Source organism: Scyliorhinus torazame, chromosome 6 (genome assembly GCF_047496885.1).
Source record: "Scyliorhinus torazame isolate Kashiwa2021f chromosome 6, sScyTor2.1, whole genome shotgun sequence".
NCBI lineage: Eukaryota > Metazoa > Chordata > Chondrichthyes > Carcharhiniformes > Scyliorhinidae > Scyliorhinus > Scyliorhinus torazame.
The window spans coordinates 23,141,946-23,147,945 of record NC_092712.1 but is presented as its reverse complement, the minus strand read 5'-3'; the positions used below and the strand labels follow the sequence as shown (position 1 = coordinate 23,147,945).

Here is a 6,000-nt window from a genome sequence, read left to right as displayed (position 1 = left end):
TCAAACATCCTGCAGGAGGAACATTGCACTCCCTTCCCTGCCATCCCTCTAACTTTCTACCAATATCTGGCTAACAACTAAATTAAATTTTAAAAACAAAAAAAAAAATTAATAACAATAATAAAATATGGTACTTACCTCACACCAATGGGTTTTATTATTAGGTTAGAGGAGGAGGGCGGGTGGGAGACACTACACGTGTAGTGTCTCGGGTTTCCTCTCCACCAGAATTTATTGGTGAGGGTCTTCCCAGAAGTCCGCGGGTCGACTTCCTGTTCCCACCTTAAACACTAAAATTAAAAAAAATAAAAATAAAAATTTAAAGGAGAGACTTACTCCCAGAAATCACTTCTGCACTGCCCCCGCTGAAATGGACTAGCCTGCTCAGCTCCTGCTCAAATATAACAATCCTCTCAAGCTCCTCACCTGTCATAGCCTCATTTCCATCAGTCACTGGCATGTTATTTGTGTCTTCCACTGTGAAGACCGACCCAAAAAACCTGTTCAGTTCCTCAGCCATTTCCTCATCTCCCATTATTAAATCTCCCTTCTCATCCTCTAAAGGACCAATATTTACCTTAGCCACTCTTTTTTTGTTTCATATATTTGTAGAAACTTTTACTATCTGTTTTAATATTCTGAGCAAGTTTACTCTCATAATCTATCTTACTCTTTATAGCTTTTTTAGTATGTTTCTGTTGCCCCCTAAAGATTTCCCAGTCCTCTAGTCTCCCACTAATCTTTGCCACTTTGTATGCTTTTTCCTTCAATTTGATACTCTCCCTTATTTCCTTAGATATCCACGGTCGATTTTCCCTCTTTCTACCGTCCTTCCTTTTTGTTGGTATAAACCTTTGCTGAGCACTGTGAAAAATCACTTGGAAGGTTCTCTGAAGTTCCTCAACTGTTTCACCATAAAGTCTTTGCTCCCAGTCTACTGTCGTGGTTCCCCTGGACGACAATTCGTTTATACCGATAAAAACAGAGAGTCTGAGCAGCGATCTTCCAAGCAGTAGACTTTATTCACCTAGCACAAGAGAATAAAATCGGGATGTCCGGAACAATCCGATGAGCCCTCAGGCTTACAGTCTTTTTATGTACATTTCAGCTCCGTATCTCAAGATTCTTATCTTTATTATCTTACTTTACAGCCGGACCTTGCTTTGGCCACCATTGTTTTTTGTTGACTTTTATCTGTCTTATTCAAGATTGGTCGCTTCCTTTTTCCTCTCTTTGTCTCTTAAACCATGGTGGTTATAATTCTTGCCCTTATCTACACTTCTCTATTTGTGCAACAATCGTGGTTTAGCTGACTTAGGCCGAATGTGTGGAAACACCTGCTCACTTTATTCTCTCTTTTTTATTATGGTCAACTACTAAAGTAATCCACTGAGCAGTATTCATTGTTCCCCCAAGTGACTATTGTTTGCCTTTGTTAATTAGTAACTGCTATACTACTTTTCTGGGTCTTCTGCTTTGATCATATCAACTATACTTGATTACATTAGGTCATCTATTCTATGTTTGATTACGTTAGGTCACACAAGGTTACTCTAAATTACATTAGGTTACATAGGTTACATACCCATTTCACTACTCACCTAAATCTGCTTTATCATTTCACTAAAACCTATGATTCTGAATTCCATACCTAGCTCATACAATATCCAGTACAAATTCCCAACACTACCTTAGCTAGTTCTTCTCTCATCCCATTGTAACCTCCTTTGTTTAAGCACAAAACACTAGTGTTTGATTTTACCTTCTCACCCTCCATCTGTATTTTAAATCCCACCATATTGTGATCGCTCCTTTCGAGAGGATCCCTAACTGAAATTGTGAATCAATCCTGTCTCATTACACAGGACCAGATCTAGGACCACTTGTTCCCTCGTAGGTACCATTACATACTGTTCTAGGAAACTATCGCAGATACAGTCTATAAACTCCTCCTCAAGGCTGCCTTGACCGACCTGGTTAAACCAATCGACATGTGGATTGGATTGGATTGGATTCGTTTATTGTCACGTGTAGCGAGGTACAGTGAAAAGTATTTTTCTGAGAGCAGCTCAACAGATCATTAAGTACATGAGAAGAAAAGGGAATAAAAGAAAATACATAATATGGCAACACAACATATACAATGTAATTACAAAAGCACTGGCATCGGATGAAGCATACAGGGTGTAGTGTTAATTAAATCAGTCCATAAGAGGGTCATTTAGGAGTCTGGTGACAGTGGGGAAGAAGCTGTTTTTGAGTCTGTTCGTGCGTGTTCTCAGACTTCTGAGTCTCCTGCCCGATGAAAGAAGTTGGAAGAGCGAGTAAGCCGGGTGGGAGGGATCTTTGATTATACTGCCCGCTTTCCCCAGGCAGCGGGAGGTGTAGATGGAGTCAATGGATGGGAGGCAGGTTTGTGTGATGGACTGGGCGGTGTTCACGACTCTCTGAAGTTTCTTGCGGTCCTGGGCCGAGCAGTTGCCATACCAGGCTGTGATGCAGCCTGATAGGATGCTTTCTATGGTGCATCTGTAAAAGTTGGTAAGAGTTAATGTGGACATACCGAATTTCCTTAGTTTCCTGAGGAAGTATAGGCGCTGTTGTGCTTTCTTGGTGGTAGCGTCGACGTGGGTGGACCAGGACAGATTTTTGGAGATATGCACCCCTAGGAATTTGAAACTGCTAACCATCACCTCGGCCCCCTTGATGCTGACAGGGGTGTGTACAGTACTTTGCTTCCTGAAGTCAATTACCAGCTCTTTAGTTTTGCTGGCATTGAGGGAGAGATTGTTGTCGCTACACCACTCCACTAGGTTCTCTATCTCCCTCCTGTATTCGGACTCATCGTTATTCGAGATCCGGCCCACTATGGTTGTATCGTCAGCAAACTTGTAGATGGAGTTGGAACCATGTTTTGCCACGCAGTCGTGTGTGTACAGGGAATAGAGTAAGGGGCTAAGTACGCAGCCTTGCGGGGCGCTGGTGTTGAGGACTATTGTGGAGGAGGTGTTGTTGTTCATTCTTACTGATTGTGGTCTGTTGGTCAGAAAATCGAGGATCCAGTTGCAGAGTGGGGAGCCAAGTCCTAGGTTTTGGAGCTTTGATATGAGCTTGGCTGGGATTATGGTGTTGAAGGCGGAGCTGTAGTCAATAAATAGGAGTCGAGATGCTCTAGGGATGAGTGTAGGGCCAGGGAAATGGTGTCTGATGTGGACCGGTTGCAGCGGTATGCAAATTGCAGTGGATCAAGGCATTCTGGGAGTATGGAGTTGATGCGCTTCATGATCAACCTCTCGAAGCACTTCATTACGACTGAAGTCAGGGCCACTGGTCAGTAGTCATTGAGGCACGTTGCCTGGTTCTTCTTTGGTACCGGTATGATGGTGGTCTTTGTGAAGCAGGTGGGGACCTCGGAGTGGAGTAGGGACAGGTTAAAGATGTCCGTGAATACCTCTGCCAGCTGGTCTATGTAGATGGCCTAATTCTACTCCTAAATCTTATGAAGTCTGGGGACATGGGCGCAAATCACACTGCTGGCTGGTGCAAAGTTGAATTGAATGAAGCTGGAGTATAAATATGAAGCTAGCCCCGGGTGGCGCTAATGTGAAACTCTGCCATCCTTACCTGGTCTGGCCTACCTGAAACTCTGACGACGGGCAGGGCTGGGCATCCAATGCTGGCCCCGCCCCCTCGGAGCTCCGCCGCCCCGCCCCCTCGAGGCTCCGCCCCCTCCCGGAGCTTAGCCCCGCCCCCTCCCGGAGCTTAACCCCGCCCCCTCCCGGAGCTTAGACCCCTCACTCGGAGCTTGGCCCCGCCCTTCTTGGAACTCCTCGCCGCCCCCCTCGGAACCCCTCCCGGAGCGCCGCCCCCCTCGGAACCCCTCCCGGAGCGCCGCCCCTTCACTCGCAGATCCGCCCCCTCACACAGCTCCGCTCCTCCAGGCTGCGCGCGCAGCCCCAGCCGGTCAGCTGACTGGAAAGGCGGGAGATTCGGATCTGCTCGGCACCGGGACTTCCTCCAGCGTTGAACAGGCCGCCGATCAACCATTAACCCCACCGGTGAAGAAGCGGAGTCGGGAGCAGAAAGATTGGCGCTGTCCGGGTCCGGCCTCCGCCATTGTTGTCCTGTGGGGCCGGGAAGGCGCGCTGAGGGAGGCCGTGTCCAGGGCCGGTTACCATGGAGACGGACTGGCAGCCCTGAGCCCATCACTTAAAGAATTCTTACAACAGCCAGGGTCAAGTCCAACAGGTTTGTTTCAAATCACGAGCTTTCGGAGCAGAGCTGCTTGCTCAGGTGACTGGTGCTGACCTGGTGTTGGTGCTGACCTGGTGTAGGGTGCTGACCTGGTGTAGGGTGCTGACCTGGTGTAGGGTGCTGACCTGGTGTAGGGTGCTGACCTGGTGTTGGTGCTGACCTGGTGTAGGGTGCTGACCTGGTGTAGGGTGCTGACCTGGTGTAGGGTGCTGACCTGGTGTAGGGTGCTGACCTGGTGTTGGTGCTGACCTGGTGTAGGGTGCTGACCTGGTGTAGGGTGCTGACCTGGTGTAGGGTGCTGACCTGGTGTAGGGTGCTGACCTGGTGTAGGGTGCTGACCTGGTGTAGGGTGCTGACCTGGTGTAGGGTGCTGACCTGGTGTTGGTGCTGACCTGGTGTAGGGTGCTGACCTGGTGTAGGGTGCTGACCTGGTGTAGGGTGCTGACCTGGTGTTGGTGCTGACCTGGTGTAGGGTGCTGACCTGGTGTGGGTGCTGACCTTGTGTAGGGTGCTGACCTGGTGTTGGTGCTGACCTGGTGTGGGTGCTGACCTGGTGTAGGGTGCTGACCTGGTGTAGGGTGCTGACCTGGTGTAGGGTGCTGACCTGGTGTAGGGTGCTGACCTGGTGTGGGTGCTGACCTTGTGTAGGGTGCTGACCTGGTGTGGGTGCTGACCTGGTGTGGGTGCTGACCTGGTGTGGGTGCTGACCTGGTGTGGGTGCTGACCTGGTGTAGGTGCTGACCTGGTGTAGGGTGCTGACCCGGTGTGGGTGCTGACCTGGTGTTGTAAGACTTACTGTTCTCACCCCAGTCCAACGCTGGCATCTCCACATCATTTCTGTAAGTCTTCCCCTCACTGATAACCGCTCCGCCTGGATTCTCATTTCAGGTCTAATTTCTAACCTTCTATCAATTTAATGTTTTTATGTCTACCTCCATTCTATTTAAATACGACCAGTGTTTCTTAATACAGTGTTCAAAAACCTTCTCCTCGCAAGAAATATGTTTCCAAAATGCTGCAAGTACTGTTTAGAAATGATGCTGAGTGACTGAGACCTACTACTGGGGATGTGGGCATCATCGTAGAATTTACAGTGCAGAAGGAGGCCACTTGGCCCATCGAGTCTGCACCCTATTCAAACCTACGTCTCTACCTTTTCCCCGTAACCCCCCTTAACCTTTTTTCTTTGGACACTTAGCAAGGCCAATCCACCTAACCCGCACATCTTTGGACTGTGCCAGCAGCACGATTCAAGTCCCGTAACAGCCTCCCTGAACAGGTGCCAGAATGTGGCAACTAGGGGCTTTTCACAGTAACTTCTACTCGTGACAAGCGATTATTATCTTTGGACTGTGGGAGGAAACCGGAGGAAACCCACGCACACACTGGGAGGATGTGCAGACTCCGCACAGACAGTGACCCAAGCCGGGAATCGAACCTGGGACCCTGGACCTGGTGAAGCAACTGTGCTAACCACTATGCTACCGTGCTGGCCTTGGCTGAGGCAGCATTTATTACCCTTCCCTAGCTTCCTTGAACGGCTGCAGTCCCTGAGGTGCAGGTCCACCCACTGTGCTGTTAGAGAGGAAGTTCCTGAATTTAGACCCAGTGACTGAAGGAACTGTGATATATTTCCAAGACTGGATGGCGAGTGGCTAGGAGGTATTAGTAACCTGAGGAAGTCAGCGGTAGTAGAATAAAGATTTATTAAACTGTATACAATATTCTGCCCACGGTAGTAACTCT

The 6,000-nt window shown here is 48.8% G+C and overlaps 1 protein-coding gene and 1 long non-coding RNA gene across 2 annotated transcripts in view; one reads left to right on the top strand and one right to left on the bottom strand.

Moving 5' to 3' along the window:
• Positions 1–1,003: 1,003 nt before the first annotated feature.
• Positions 1,004–3,690, bottom strand: LOC140424710 (uncharacterized). The gene is made up of 2 exons (XR_011947674.1): positions 3,625–3,690; positions 1,004–2,529 (listed from the first exon to the last, which is right to left on the bottom strand). It is a non-coding gene; the product is annotated as an uncharacterized lncRNA (long non-coding RNA).
• Positions 3,691–3,942: 252 nt separating this feature from the next.
• Positions 3,943–6,000, top strand: part of recql4 (RecQ helicase-like 4) — an 84,895-nt gene continuing 82,837 nt past the window's right edge. The window contains exon 1 of the mRNA XM_072508015.1: positions 3,943–4,248. The gene's annotated coding sequence lies outside the window, so the exon portion shown is untranslated. The remainder of the gene's footprint in view (positions 4,249–6,000) is intronic.